The sequence below is a fragment of the Macrotis lagotis genome, chromosome 1 (assembly GCF_037893015.1).
Source record: "Macrotis lagotis isolate mMagLag1 chromosome 1, bilby.v1.9.chrom.fasta, whole genome shotgun sequence".
Lineage (NCBI taxonomy): Eukaryota > Metazoa > Chordata > Mammalia > Peramelemorphia > Peramelidae > Macrotis > Macrotis lagotis.
Window position 1 is genome coordinate 286,090,424 of NC_133658.1, and position 16,626 is coordinate 286,107,049.

At 37.6% G+C, this 16,626-nt stretch overlaps 1 protein-coding gene across 1 annotated transcript in view; it reads left to right on the plus strand.

Annotated features, from left to right (window-relative positions):
• LOC141505182 (guanine nucleotide exchange factor VAV2-like) overlaps positions 1–16,626 on the plus strand; it is a 447,203-nt gene that overhangs the window by 345,568 nt on the left and 85,009 nt on the right. The window lies entirely within an intron of this gene.

A 16,626-nucleotide genomic window follows, 5' to 3' on the forward strand; every position in this document is an offset into this window, starting at 1 on the left:
TGGAGAATGGCCTAGAATAAAGGAGACATTTTCTTATGAAGTCTTATTATTGTATTACAAGAAAATGTGTTGCATTTAGACTCATCTCATTTCTCTAGGTCTCTGAGCTGAGTGGAGCAGGGAGTAGAGGGTATGTATTGAAAGAATTGGGTCATGAATGAAGTGCTTAGAGATTTCACTTCTGCTTTGGTGTAGCACAGAATCATAAAAAGTTGGAACTGGAAAGGGGTTTGAGAGATTATCTAGTCCAATCCCTTCAGTTTGCAGATGGGGAAGTTTAGAGATTCAGAAAGGGGAGATACTTTACCCAAAATCACACAGCTCATATTTATCTGGGACATTTTGTTATTTTTAATCATGTTACTGTATTGCTCTGAAACTTGTAGTAGCCCCCAGATCAATCTTGTGATCCAAATCTAACTTCCTTCTCATTCTACTTAGCTCTCAGGGTCTGCCCCCATCTGATTCATTGTCCTTATTAATTGCTTGCTCTCATTATGCTGCTTTTCATGTAGAGAAGATACTTTCTCATCCTCTCTGTCAAATCATGCCCTTTTCTCTCCTTCTCTAAAGTCCACTTTTTTTTTTTAAAAGAATCTCCTGGAAAGCTCTCCTTGATTTGTTTATCCTCTGCCTAGAAGTATGGTTGAAGGAAAAGAGCAGTAGATTTGGAGCCAGGAGACACATGTTTGAATCTTGGCTGTATCACTTGTCCTCTGGGCTTGGGTAACATCTTCCCATTTCTAAACAATCAATCAAACATTAGATATTTTTAAGCAATTACTGTCCCAGGTATTATACTCAGTATTGTGGGGGGAGGGGTTTACAAAAAAAAGGCAGAAGAACTTGTCCCTGCCCTCAAGGAGCATATAATCTCTTCTCTTCTCTTCTCTTCTCTTCTCTTCTCTTCTCTTCTCTTCTCTTCTCTTCTCTTCTCTTCTCTTCTCTTCTCTTCTCTTCTTTTCTTTTTTTTTTTTAAGATTTTTGCAAGGCAGTGGGGTTAAGTGGCTTGCCCAAGGCCACACAGTTAGGTAATTAAGTGTCTGAGGCCAGATTTGAAATCAGGTACTCCTGGCTCCAGGGCGCCTGTGCTCCATCACTGCACCACCTAGCCACCCCAAGGAGCTTATAATCTAATGAAAGAAAGACAATAGAGATTAAATTAAATATTTAAGCAAATAAATTAAAAAACAAGGTATATATATATATATATATAATAAGTAAGTAAGTAAGTTGGGAATAATTAATAGAGGAAAGGTTTTAAGATTAAGAGGGATTGGGGAAGGCTTCCAGTAAAAAATGGAATATTAATTAGGACTTGAAAGGAGGCGAGTTGGCACAGTGGAGGAAGAATAGTATTTCAGGTATGGAAGACAGCCGGAGATAATACCGAGAGTTAAGAGATGGAATATCTTGTTCCTGAGCAGCCAAAAGGTCAATGTCACTGGATCAAAGAGTAGATGCTGGAGAACAAGGCATTAAGAAAACTGGACAAACAAAAGAAGGCTAGATTATGATCTACTCTGAACACCAAACAACAACCGGCTCATCTGGAGTTTATTGAGTAGTATGGTGACATGGTTCAAACTGCATTAGGGTAGGGATGGTGTCAAAGTAGATTAAGGGGACATATTCAATAGATGAAGTTGATAGGCTTTGAGAGTAGATGAAAATATGAGGGGTGAAAGGTAGTGAGAAGTCCAGAAAGATTCTTAAGGTTATGAGCCCAAGTGACTGGGAGGATGGAATTGCCTTCTATAGTAATAGGATAGGGAAGACTAGTGTTTAGGGAGAATGTGACTTCTATTTCAGACTTGTTGAGTTTAAGATGGTTATTGATCATCTATTTCTAAAAGGAATTTGGAGATGGGAGATTGGGGGCACAGAGTTTGTGGCAGGATAGATAGATTTTAGAACATATCAGATGGTAATTAATCCCTCGGAGCTGATCACCAATCAATCATTCAACACTTAAAGAAACTACTAGGTCCCAGACCCTGTGCTAAGCAATGTGAATATAAAAAGAGTCAAAAGACAGTCCCTGCCCTTAAGGAGCTTACAATCTAATCTTTACTTTGGACATGTTTAGTTCAACAACTGGACATTCAGTTTGTGTTGGGAAAATATTTTTTTAGAATTTTTTTTAGAAAAGTGTTTTATTGACCATAAATTGCTATGAAAGTAAGGGTTGTAATTATTGTCATTCACTTCAACAGGATCCCTATACCAGTGTCTAAAGTTCTGATTAATTTATATCAGTGGTGGGATTCAGCTGGTTCACCCCAGTTTAGCAGAACTGATACCTACATTTATGTTGAGTTCCACAAACCAGTTGTTAAAAATGGTATTTGTTTTTTTATATAAAAATGATTTTATATATTTTGAATTTTATAATTTTCCCCCTAATCTTGCTTCCCTTTCCCCACTCCCATAGAAGGCAGTCTGTTAGTCTTTACATGTTTCCATGGTGTACATTGATCTAAGTTGAATATGATGAGAGAGAAATCTTATCTTTAAGGAAGAAAAATAAAGTGTAAGAGATAGCAAAATTACATAATAAGATAACAGGTTTTTTTTTTTAATTAAAGGTAATAGTCTTTAGTCTCTGTTCAAAGTTCACAATTCTTTCCCTGGATACGGATGATATTCTCCATTGCAGATACCCCATAATTGTGCCTGATTGTTGCACTGATGGAATGAGCAAGTCCATTAAGGTTGATCATCACCCCCATGTTGCCGTTAATATGTCAATCTTCTTCTGGTTCTGCCCATCTTGCTCAGCATCAGTTCATGCAAATCCTTCCAGGTGTCCCTGAATTCTCATCCCTCCTGGTTTCTAATGGAACAATAGTGTCCTATAACATACATATACCACAGTTTGTTAAGCCATTCCCCAATTGATAGACATTCACTTAATTTCCAATTCTTTGCCACCACAAACAGGGCTGTTGTGAATATTTTTGTACAAGTGACGTTTTTACCCTTTTTTATAATCTCAGTAGTGGTATTCTTGGATCAAAAGGTATACACATTTTTGTTGCCCTTTGGGTGTAATTCTAAATTGCTCTCCAGAAAGGTTGGATGAGTTTACAGCTCCACCAACAATGTATTAGTGTCCCAGATTTCCCATATCCCTTCCAACATTGATCATTATCCTTTCTGGTCATGTTGGCCAGTCTAAGAGGTGTGAGCTGGTACCTCAGGGATGCTTTAATTTGCATTTCTCTAATAGGTAGTGATTTAGAGCAATTTTTCATACAACTATGGATTGCTTTGATTTCCTCATCTGTAAATTGCCTTTGCATATCCTTTGACCATTTGTCAATTGGGGAATAGCTTGTAAAATGACCTGTAATCAGAGCTCTCTCTATGTGGAAATAACAAATTTACATTCTTTACTATTTTTTAATGTTCATCTGTGCAACAGAATTTTCTAAATACCTGTATTAATGTTCATTCCATCCACAGATGGAAAAAATTGATGGACTTATACTTGTAATATTTATTTATTCATTTCTTAAAATTCATTATACCTTTGATGAAATACTACATTTTAATTCCCAATTTTTGTTACTTCAGTAAGCAAACATAAAATGTAAAGAGAAAAAGTATCAAACAACCAGGGATGACAAGCTGTCATTTGTTTCTGCTTTGTGTTACATTCAAAATTCCACTGAGAAATTACAAGTGTTCTGGTGTTCCCTGAAAGGTAAAACCAATAGGAAACTGAGATACAATGAACCAATTGAAATATAGATTTCAAGAGTTATCTTAGTACCCATTTCGGAAGCCATAAAGAGTTAGAATAGGTAGAATGAGTTTTGTTCTGCATATGTTCCAACATTAGCTCCTATGGTCACGTGGCTACTTTTGCACCAAAAGGATATGTTTGCTTACTGTGAGTAATTTCATATAAACTAGTTTTGTATACCTCTATTTATTGTTCTTATTTGAGTATTAAATGCATGAAATATTTAACTAACTTTCAGTATATCCTTTTGCATACTTAAAACATCCATTAGGGCAGAGAACTAGTTGCTGATTTATTTTAATCCTACCATAGGTTTATATCTATCTCTGTGTCATGTTGTCTTGTCCTGTGTATATTCTCTTTTCCTCCTTTAAGTTTTCCTTCTATAATCTCTTTTAACACTAGCTTGTTGCTTTCTACTCTCTGTACCCCACAGATCCTCACCAGGGTTTCTTTGAAAACTGTCCAATAAACAGCTGCTTTTGTCTGAGTGATTGATGACATAAACCAAGATGACAAATTTATATCTACCTTCAGTATATGATTCTACTATCCTAATAGCCTTTGATATATGTTCCTGGTATTATGAGACCAGCCTATTATATTTTAAATCTTTTTTTCATTAAACTTTGCTTTAACTGAGATTGACTTACCTAGGGTCACACAACTAATAAGTGTCTGAGACAGGATTTGAACTTGGGTCTTCCTGATGTTGAAGTGTATAGAGCACCAGTACTGGTGTCAGGAGGATCTGTGTTCAAATCTGGTCTCAGACACTTGACACTTACTAGCTATATGGCCTTGGGCAAGTCATTTAACCTTGATTGCCTTGAATCTAGGATCCTCTCCAATCATCTGTATTCATATCTAGCCACCCAGATGACTCTAGAAGAGAAAGTGAGACTGGTGACCTAGCACAGCACTCCCCTCACTCAGATTTAATTCATTTGCTTGTCTTGGCATCACCTCCCTGATGTCAGTCTTCTTTGAGATCAAAGGACAAATATCATCATCATCATCATCATCATCATCATCATCATCATCATCATACTATCTACCCCATTATCTATCTTCTTTTTTATGTATTTGTTAGAGTGAAAGTAACTGGATAGGTAGTCTCTGATCTTTTCCCACTCTTCCTTGAAAGGAGACCCTGCATTTTGGATTTTGGCTTTTTAGCACTTGAGTCTCCTTCAGTAGGTGTTTAGAGGCTTGGTTGAGCTGACTTGGACAGGTAGAATTAATAACCATGCCTTGGTTTGTGTTTGAATAGATGTATTATGAGTTCCCTTACTCTGTCTTTGGTGGGTACTTTGCCCCTGCTTTTTTTTTACTCTCATACTAGGGCAGCCAAGAGTTCTCTATTGCAAGGGTTTACCCCAGGATCTGAGGACTTGACCTTAAAACCTCTTATTTCTCCCCAGTTCTCTATGGGTCAAGGTCTAATTGACAAATACCCTTTTCTTCAGATCCTCACCCCATTGCTTCCTTTGCAGACCCATCCTCTTCCCCAGAGGGTCGATAGTAGCACCATTACTATTCTGCATGGGGGCTAAATATTCAAATGTATGCAGGCTGGCAGATACACTGCAGAATTTACATGAATTTTTATTTTTAATACCTAGTTAAACCCAGATACAGAGGCAGTTACAGTGAATCTCTATGGTCCAATTTAGTTCAGGGACTTCAAAGAAGGACCTGGTTTTTAAAGGTCATGAATGCACCAGCCTTATTTTCATTTTCTCAGAAATCAGCAGGAACTCTATAGCCCCAACCATCACATTGTCACCAGAGTTCCATAGTCACTTCTGAGCAAATCAGTTTCCCAAATCAGCCTAGTAATCACATTCCCTTGTGTCTTTTATGCTACCTTCACAGACATTTCCTCTTATTTATGACAACCCTGTGAAATAGACTAGATTTTTTTTATTTCCCAATATACACTGAATTTGGAGTCAGAAGACCTGGGTTTGACTTCTAATTCTACTGCTTACTTGATATATGATCTTGCCAAGTACTTTAATCTGTTTCACAATCTGTAAAATGAGGAATTAGTATGCTTTCTTTCTAAAGACACTTCTCACAATACACTCCACAATTCATTTTCTTGACCAAGGAACCAGTCATGGAGAAGGTATGTGATTTGTCTTTCCAGGTCCCCAGTGAATGGGGAGAAGGTTGTATTAGAACCTCAGCCACTGTTGTGTCCATGACCTTATCCCTATTGTTCTCTCTGGAGGCACTGCACAAATAACCAAATGAACATGAAGGTCTTTATGACTCATGAGCATTCATGCTGGACAACAAGCTATTTCTTTGGTTACTCTGGTTGAAGAGCTTAGGTCCAAATCTTAATATCACATTTTTTACTCTCTCCACTGTCTACTGATAGAATTGGGAGCTACTCTTTAAACCCACATGAAATGACAATGATAGTCACATCAGGCACTGAAGACTTAAATATAGCTAAATCAAAACGTAATTATTAAAAAGAAAGAGAAAAGGCATTTAAACAACCCCATGAAATTCTCTATGCTTGGCCTATGAATTCTTTATTCACCCCATATTTCAGAGAAGTTGCATAGACTTGACTCATTCCCTAAGGTAGAAAATGGGGGCAAGTATATGCATTACTATTGTTGTTTAGTTGTTTCATTATGTCTGACTCTTTGTGATCCTATTTGGGGTTTTCTTGACAAAAATACTGGAGTAGTTTGCTGTTTCTTTCTCTTCCTCATTTTTTACAGATGAGGAAACTGAGTCCAAGAGAGGTTAAGTGACTTATCCAAGGGTCAAATAGCTAGGAAGTATCTAATGCCAGATTTGAATTCGGGTCTGTGCCACCTGGCTCCACATGTAGAGTATCACAAACTCATAAACTAGTTTGAAGGTCCCTTTTGGACCACCTTGTCCATCCACCTACTCCATGAGGCCTCTTTTCTTCCTTCTACAATCAAGTGAAAATCATTTATCTACTCACATTTCTTGTAGCACTTATCTTACTGTCCTCTATATCATAATTACTGAAATTCTTGTCTTTTTCCCTTCCTCCAATTGAATTCTAAGTCTCCTGAGAAGAGAATCAACTTTCATTTATTTATCAGTATTTATTTTCTATAATCTCTGTATCAAAATTCCTGAAGTTCTTGTCTTTCTCCCTTTCCTCAATTGAATTCTAAGTCTCCTGAGAAGAGAGTGTATTTTCATTTGTTTATCAGTATTCATTTTTGTATCTTCTGGACCTGGCATAGTATCTTGCATGTAATAGGAGCTTGATAGATATATATTGAATAGAGACCAGTGACTAAAGTGCTTTCCTACATCCCCCATACCCATCCTCATTGTATCTCTCCCTTTCCTTCCTCTCTCATTCCAGCATGCCACAGACCAGCTATGTTTCAGGGATGACCCTGAGCAAGGATGTCAGCTTTGGTTTCCTAGTAACAACTTAATGATCCCTCCACCAGCATCAAAAGGCTGATGGCCAAAATAGCCCATTCCAGTTTGTCAGGAGTGATGTTTTACTGTCAGCCTTAAAACTCACATGTTGGCCTGAGGCAAGAAAACAGAAAGCCTGAGTGCCCTTTTCTTCCATGTCCTGTATGTATATGGGCTGGGGGTTGAGGGTTGGAAGAAGGAATTGTTTTATTTTTTGCAAGCAAGTTAAATAGAATGTTATTGGTCTTTGTGGCACTAAATTATTATAGCATAAGAGGAGATACCCCCCCCCAGATTTGATGGGGACATAAAATGGTAAAAATAACCATTGCAGCTAAGGCTTTCAGAGGCAAATGTGAGGGCTGCAACTTGCTGCAGGGGTTGACATGGTTCACAAAGTTCAGAATTTTTCTTCTGGAACTGGATGGTGCCTTACCTAGAAGATTTCTGTTCAGGTTGCCTAAAAATATCCAGATTTCTTAGAATTTCACATTTTCTAGTGCTACTGACTACAATGAGAAACCATAGTAGAAAATTATAGGTTGAGAGGGGAAGAGGATGAGGAGGAAATAGGACATAAAATTAAATAGGACATAAAATTAAAATTAGTCAAATTGTTTGATAGCAACAACTCAATTCCTATCTCCCCTGATCACTATTCTCCCTGTTCCATGATCTCTTCTTCATTCTACCTTGTGTAACATTTTAAACACTTCTTACTCTTCTTGGTTTTTTCCCTCCTGCTTTATAATTACTTTATAATTCTTGCTACTTTGTAAATTCCATGAAGGAATTTGATTATCTTTACCTCTCCTATCACCAGTCACACTTAGTAAGTATTTAATAAATGGCTACTAAATAGTTGAAATTATTGAATGTTAAAGCTAGAAAGAACTTTTGAGCATAAAACATGGTGTTTAGGGATCTTAGAGATTATATTGAGAATTTAGGTTTTAGAGTTATGTGACTACAGGAAAATCACTTAACAGTGCCCCAGTGAAACTCCAAAAGACTGAATTGAGGAGTAAGGATACTGAGCTTCTTTGATAGATGGAGTTTCCTCCCAGAAAATTCCCAATTCCATTGAAATTACAGATCCAGTGGATTCTTTCTTTCTTTCTTTCTTTCTTTCTTTCTTTCTTTCTTTCTTTCTTTCTTTCTTTCTTTCTTTCTTTCTTTCTTTCTTTCTTCCTTCCTTCCTTCCTTCCTTCCTTCCTTCCTTTCTTTCTTTCTTTATTCCTTTCTTTCTTCTTTCTTTCTTTCTTTCTTTCATTTTTTCTTTCAACAGTATAGAGATGGGAGGGGCAGGCCTTGGAGATCATCTAGAGTTTTTTTTAAATTTATTTTTATTAAAGATATTATTCTAGAGTTTTTAACCTGAAAAGCTGTTGGAAAGGTTTTAAGAGATTCAGCAACTTGGAAGGGGTATTAAAAGTATGTAAATATTTTCACTAACCTCTAACTAAAAGGTAATCTTTCCTTTAATCCCATAAAAACATTATGAGAAGATTTTACCAGACTACCAAAGGTGTTCAAGACCCAAAAGATTCTCTTTCTCAATTTCATCCTTTATTTTATAAAAGAAACTTAGGCTGAAAGAAATTAAGCATCCCTAGCTTCCTTCAAGGCTCAATTCTGGTGTCTGTGAGATACCTTTCTTGATCCTTTTGTTAGTCATCTTTCTCTCTTCCAGTTATCTTGTGTTGATTTCTCTAGTCTGCAGTCTTTATGCTCTCAGAAGAAAGCAGGCTTCTTGAAGGCAAGGTATATTTTCACTTGATTGAATATATCTTTTTATTGAAAAAAAGTGACATGTAGCAAGGCCAGTAATCAACTTGGGTCCTCTGACTCTGTTGGCTTTTTACTGTACCATGCTGCCTTTTCAACTTTATTTCACAAGCAAACAAACTAAGGGTCAGAGGGAGAAGCAGCTAGCCCAAGGTCCTGTGCAGCAAAGCCAGGAGCAGACTGTATAAGCTGTGAATTTCTCATTTCTGGTCCTTTACTTTTTAAGTTCTCAGCTTTGTCAGGATTTCTAAGACTTCTGAGTCTTAGACCACTGAAAAGGATGAAGTTAGTGGTCAATCAGTAAATGCCACCATGGGCCAAGCATTGTACTAAGCATTGAAGATGCAAGTACAATAAATGAAAACAGGTGCTAAAAGCTAATAGTAAAGTCCTTAGTACAATGACTAGCACTTACTAATCACTATTTAAATATTAACTATTAATGGGAGAGACAATAAATGCATGTTAATATAGATTGTGTGAGTACAATGTGAATAAATAGAAATAAAAAAGCAGTTAAATATAAGATAGGTTTGGAAGATAATAAGCATCAACAGAGGGGAGGGGATGAATTATGAAAGTTTTCATGTAGAGTTTGGTGTGAGGGCTGTGTATTAAAGAAAGATAGAAAGAAAAGAAGGAAGGAAGAAAGGAAGGAAGGAAGGAAGGAAGGAAGGAAGGAAGGAAGGAAGGAAGGAAGGAAGGAAGGAAGGAGCAGTGAGTGGGAAAGGAGAGAGTGCATACCAGACATGAGAGCTGGGTAAAGGCAGGGAGAGAGAAGATGGAGTTGAGTATCTGTCATTTGTGAAGAACAGAGGAGAGGGCATATTGGCTGGACTGCAGAGTATGGGAAGTAATGTCCAGTGAGACTGGAAAGCTATGTTGGGGCCAGGTTGTGAAGGTTTATAAAAGCTTAACAGAGAATTGAGATTTTTCCACTAGAGTAGATTGAAAAATCTTAATTGACTCCAAGATGTGGAACCATGCTGGAAAACAGAACTCATTCAGAAAATATTTATTGAGTACTTACACAGCATAAAGCTACTATGATTGAGGAATGAGATGGAGAAATGAATTTCCTTTTAAGTCTCAACACAGCCACTGAAACATGCACACCCTTCAAGGATGACCAATTGTGAAAGAATTAGAATGCAGTAAAATATCACTTAGGCTGAAAGCTAGACTAAACATGACCAGACCTTGCTGTGCTGACTCAAAAGCTTTTTTCTGAGTTTGCCAGGTGTTAAGGTCACATTGGGAACATCGGTTATCACTGTCTGAAACTGAAGAAGTCATGGATCTAGGTGGGATCGATGGGCCAAACATCAATTGAACTCACAACATTCCCTAGAAACTTTTTGACTCAGAAGGGAAATTTCTCTTCTGAAGGGAAACTTCTCCCCCAATTTGCCTGTTTCAAATACAAGTTGGACTGAGAATATACAACTGGGAAAGTACTGGTTAATAGATCCCTCTCAGTAGAACACCAGATAACCAAAAGTTTGTTATACTTTCCTGGTCCAGCAGTCAGCCATCTATAATCCAATGGACAAGTTTGCTTCATGGTTCAGGACATCTCTAGTTCTTGATTTTCTGCAGAGAAAGAGGGAAGATAGAGCCTTGAGCTATTATTGCAAAGGTAGAGAATGGGTGCTATACCCAGTATTTAGAAGTACAGAAAAATTGATGTAAAAATACTTCAGAATAATAAATGCCCTGAAGTTTGTTTTACTTCTTTTAATCTTTGCTCTTGGTGCCACTAGCCACACTACATTTTTCCTCCAACTGCAGGTGCTGACCTAGGCTTACCAATAACTTGTGATTTATAATTTCCTGGTACTTCTCATTCATATTTATCTATCCCTTCCATCAGAAGGAACCTCTTCCAGGTGATAGTTGGCTAATCAATCTGTTTTAATGAGTGACAGAGAGTCTTACATGCTACCTGTCTCCCCCAAGAAGTTCACCTGTGTGAAAGGCAGATAGCCCAGCTGTGGGAAGAGCCCTAGACTAGAAACCACAAGCCCTGAGTTCCAATTTTGTTCTGTCCCCTTCCTAAACTGCATAATTCCTTGTGCAAGTCAGATGACTTATCTTGGGCCCCAGTTTCCTTATTTGTAAAAGGAGCATAAAAACCACTACAGTGCCTACTTCCCAGGGTTCTGATGTGATAATGAATGCAAACACTTTTGTTGACAGTAAAGTACTATGCAAGTACAAGCTGAATCTATCTAGTTCAAACTCCTCATTTTACAGGTGAAGAAATTAAGATCCAGAGAAACATAAACACTACCACAGTACGTGGTTCTGCCTCTGAAATTCAAAAAATAGATACTAAGGTATGAATTATTTTATGAACTCTGGTGCAGCCACCAGGAGATGTTTGGGAGCAAAAAAGAACCTTTTTCTACCTTGAAGTCCCAATCCCATGGGAATCTGCTTTTTTTTTTTTCACTCTGTCTCTTGGTTTCAAAAGATTACAGAGAATTCTATGGATGATTATAAGTTTAACTGGATCTGGAGTCAGGAAGACCTGAATTCAAATCCAACCTCAGATACTTATAGGCTATGTGATTGTGGGCAAGTCACTTAACCTGTTTGCCTTGGTTTCCTCAACTGTAAAATGGAGACAATAATTGCATCTATTTCACAGGGTTGTTGTAGGTATCAAATGAGATATTTGTAAAATGGTTAAAGGAAGAGTGCCTGCTATATAAATAAAGCTTATTCCCTTCTCTCTCTTTTTTAAGGGTTTTTTTTTTGGCAAGGCAAATGGGTTAAGTGACTTGCCCAAGGCCACACAGCTAGGTAATTATTAAGTGTCTGAGGCCCAATGTGAACTCGGGTACTCCTGACTCCAGGGCCAGTACTCTAATCTACTGCGCCACCTAGCCTCCCTGTCCTTCTCTTTTAAGTTACTAGTCAGATAATCATTGCTAGCAAGAAGCTAATGACTGTTGTTTGGTCATTTCAATTTGTGCCTGACTGTTCATGACCCCATTTGGAGTTTTCTTGACAAAGATACTGCAGTGGTTTGCCATTTCCTCCTCCACTCATTTAACAGATGAGGAAACCAAGGCAAATAGGATTAAGTGTCTAGTTTAGGGTCACAAAGCTAGTATGTATTTGAGGTCACATTTGAACCCAGAGCTCCCCCACTCCAGGCCACCTAACTCCCCACCTCCCCATTCTGGCTGGGGGAGAGGCAGAGAGGGGAGTGCTTCCATAGAGAATATATCACAAGTACTTTGCTAAATAGAGAAGAGTGACCCACATTTCTGTTTCTGAGCATTAAGATCACAGACTTCCTGGCTGTTTCTTTGTAACTACAAGTCTCCTGGTGAATCAGCAAAAGATGATACATGACAGACAGCCTTGTGTGTTTTGAGTGAGCTGGGTGTGCACATAGCAATCTCAGTACAAAAGATCAGACATGGCAAGGAGCAGGGAAGTGTATAACAATGCCAAATCCTTCAGCAATTGGTCTGTACCAACACTGGTTCTAGTATGCAGACTTCCAAGACCTTTGAGGGATGTTAGAGAAAAAAAATCATCCTTCAATTTTCTTTTAAATTTATAGTTTCCACAGGCAGTCACAGGTTCTTTTATTTTTTTTTCTCATATAGGATAAGTAACTTCTCTTCTCTGAGCTTCAGTTTTCCTTTCTGCAAAATGAAGACATCAGACCAGATTCTCCCTTAAGGTTCCTTCTAGTTTTATGTTCTAAGATTACTTTTTACTTTAACAACCTGTATTTCTCTAAAGGCTTTCTGGTTTTAAGATTCTAAAATTCTAGGGGAAAAAAATCTAGTAACTTCCCTGCCTTTGCCAACAGATCCTCTCAAAACTGATCTCCACTATGGAGGAAGTAAAAGTGAAAGACTTAATTTGCCTTTCACATTACCTAATTTTAGCTGAAAACTTCCCTCCCTCTACTTAGTATACCTTTCTTGATGAGTTGTCTTGCTGACCTGGTAATGTGGGATTAATCTGAGGCTTAAAACCTTGAAGCAGTGGTTGCTGCTCACTGCCATTTGTCCCCAAGTCTTGGTTGTCTGCCATGCATATCGTGCCAAATATGCCTGAGTGTTGTCCTACTAAGGTATCACCAGAGACCTAGTGAATAAGATGAACCTCTTAAAGTTGATTTATATTAAAAGCTATCTTCTCAGAAACATTCTTGCCAACCTTCAATACTGGAATCCAGATTTTCTTCTTCCTACCTTCATGGTCTTTCCATTACAGTATACCATAGGTTTCTCCCAGTGAGAGAAACCCCTTCCAAATGCAGATCAGCACTTGCTCTGCAACATATAGTCTTTTTGAAAACATAATTGTATTCATTTTTTTTCTAATTACATGTAAAGGCAATCTTCAACATTCATTTTTTGAAAGATTTTTGAATTCCAAATTTTTCACCATCACTCAAGATAGCAAGCAATCTGATATAGGTTATCTATGCAACATATAGCCTTAAAGAGTTTCTTGGGACTCTGAGAAGTTAAATGATAGCCACTGTGCATTAGAGGCAGGAGTCAGGCTCTTCTTGTCTTCCTTTACACCCACTAACTCTTTCTTAAGCCATGCTGCTTCTTACACTATGGCATGGCCCATGTTAAAAAAGCTATTCCTTCTTCTTCCCTTGCAAACTGAAGGGGGAAAAATAAACCCCAAATTGTAGTTGATGCAATAGATTAGTGCTTCTGGGACATGTTTATTTTTAATTCAAGTTTATTGGATTACAGTTCCACCAGGGTTTTGTGTGCCGCTGGCAGCCATCCTATATTATCATTTCCGCACACGCCTCTCCCCACCCCCCATCCACCTGAATGTTTCCTCTGGCCCCAGTTGTCCCGGGAACGTTCTGCAGCATTTCAATGACTTCTGGAAGTGAGCTTTGGCGGAGTCAACCTTTGAACACAGGATGTGCGATCCTATCGCCTGCCGGGTTGAAAGGAAACCCTGGCACAAAGAAAAGAGCTGGCACAAATGTGCTGGGCTTCCCTTCACAGCAAGAAATGGAGCTTTGTGCTTGGGCAGCTAAAAGTCTACTAGTGCTTTTTGACGTGAGGGGGGAGAGTAAGGAGGGCAGGGACTCCAGAAACCAGCTAACCTCTAAGCCTTTTACAACTTGGATTCAAAAGAGTTTGTGCTACTCTGTTGCCCCCTGTACAACTCAAGAGAACAGTCCTCTGATTTATAGGTTAAGGCTGGTGGGGCATACATGCCAGGTCAAACCCATATACAAGAAACCTTGTGAACCACATATTGACTTAGAAAACTTATGTTTTTATATTTTTTTAATTAATGCCTCAACAGATTAGAATCAGATAGGAACTTCATTTTGACCTGGTTCAGACCACCTTCAGGAGGGTTGTGGACTGCTTGTTTGATACTTGATAAATTTGATAAATTCCTGTATGAGAGTTATGATGGAATCATGAATGTAAATCTATTTTGTTACCTTGTAAAAGAAAGGAAATGGTTTCCCTTATGGATAGATGGTTTGCCTGATGGCTATTTGAAGTGAAAAAGGCAATGAATGGGGTTAAGGGATTTGCCTAAGATCATTATAGCTAAGTATTATTAAGTATCTGGGGTTGAATTTGAACTCAGATCCTCCTGATTCTAGGGCTTGTGCCCTATTAGAGGCACCTAGGTGCCCCTAATGTTTTATTTTTTATTTATTTCATTAAATACTTCCCAATTACATGTAAAAAATAACATTTTTAAAAAATTTTGAGCACTAAATTCTCCCTCCTGCCCCTCTCAATTGTTATTGATTATACATGTGAAGTCATATAAAACGTATTTCCTTAATTAACCATATTGCAAAAGAAAACACACACACACACAGTTCATCAGTTCTTTCTCTAGAACTAGATAATATTTTTCATCCTGAGTCCTTTGAAATTTTCTTGAATCATTGTCTTCATTGGAGTAGCTAAGTCTTTCAAAGGTAATCATCCTTACAATACTGTGAACTTACAGGGTATAACATTCTGGTTTTGTCACTTCACTTTGCATCACTTCATATAAATCTTCCCAGGTTTTTCTGAAAGCATGCTCATTATGAGTATGCACAATAGTTTTTCATCACAACAATATACCACAATTTGTTCACTCATTCTCTAGTTGATAGATATCCCCTCAATTTTCACTTCTTTGCCACTGCAAAAATCGCTGCTATAAATATTTTTGTACATAAAGGTCCTCTCCCCTTTTCTTTGATCTCTTTCAAATACAAAAGCCATAATGGTATTGCTCCATCAAAGGGTATGCACAGTTTTATAGCCCTTTCAGTATTGTTCCAAAATTTCCCCCCAGAATTGTTGGACCAATTCACAAATTCACCAGTAGTACATTAGTGCCCCAATTTTCCCACATCCTTTCCAGCATTTGTCATATCTTTCATGTTAGCCAACCTGATAGACATGAAGCAATATCTCAGAATTGTTTTAATTTTCCTTTCTAATCACTTACTGGTAATCCTATTCTCCATTGTCTTCTTTGTCATGAATTGCTGTGCTTCCCCATACAAACACACACACACACACACACACACACACACACACCCCTTTGGATTATGGTTGCATGTGAGATCTGTTATCCATAAAGTTATGTAGACTGTAAAGCCTTGGGGATCCAAGCTCTGGGGATCAACTGATAGAAAATCATTTTGTACTTTAAATATTTAGATTAGACAGTCTACATCTGGAACTCCCAAGGCACCCTCCCAAGCAGGAATGTGTGTGTGTGTGTGTGTGTGTGTGTGTGTGTGTGTGTGTGAGAGAGAGAGAGAGAGAGAGAGAGAGAGAGAGAGAGAATATATGTGTGTGTATACATATGGAATATGTATACAGGAATACATATATAAGACATGTATATATTTCCTTTTTTGTTCTACCTCAAAATATCTGCAGGGCTTTATAATGACAGAAGAAAGTCTGGGTTACATAATTTTATGGATATGTCTATGAAAGGCAAATATTAAAGGTAATAGGTTGTTTTTATTTAAATTTTTATTTCTTGCAAAAGGAAATAAAGGTCAGTAATTTTAAGGAGCAAGACACTGGAAACAAGGAACTCTTAACATAGTCTCTGTATACTACTGAACTTTTTGACTTTTTGGTGGAGATCTTTTTTAGCAATTTGACTCCTCTAACTGTGAAATAGAGAGGCGTATTCTTTGTCTTTTCTTTCAGAGAGAGCTCTTAAGGTCTATATTGTAGTCATTGATTGTAAGACGTGTCAGGATCTGGCAAGAAAGGCACATCAGAGAACTCACAGCAGGGTGCTTAATGGAAACTAGATGGCACAGCAGATAGAGCTCTGTGCTCCGAATTAAAAAAAACCCTAAATTCAATATGATCTCCAAATATTTAACTAGCAGTATGACCCTGGGAAAGTCATTTAACCTGCCTGCTTCACTTTCATCATCAGGAAAAATGAGAATAATAGGGATTGTTATAAAGATCAAATGAGAAAATATTTGTAAAACATACCTATATATATATATATATATATATGTATATATATATACATATATATTATGGTATATATACTGTATATATACTGCATTTTTATTCATATATCTGGATATGTGTTTCTAACACACTAGAAACTAACATAGTAGTAATAAATGGTGT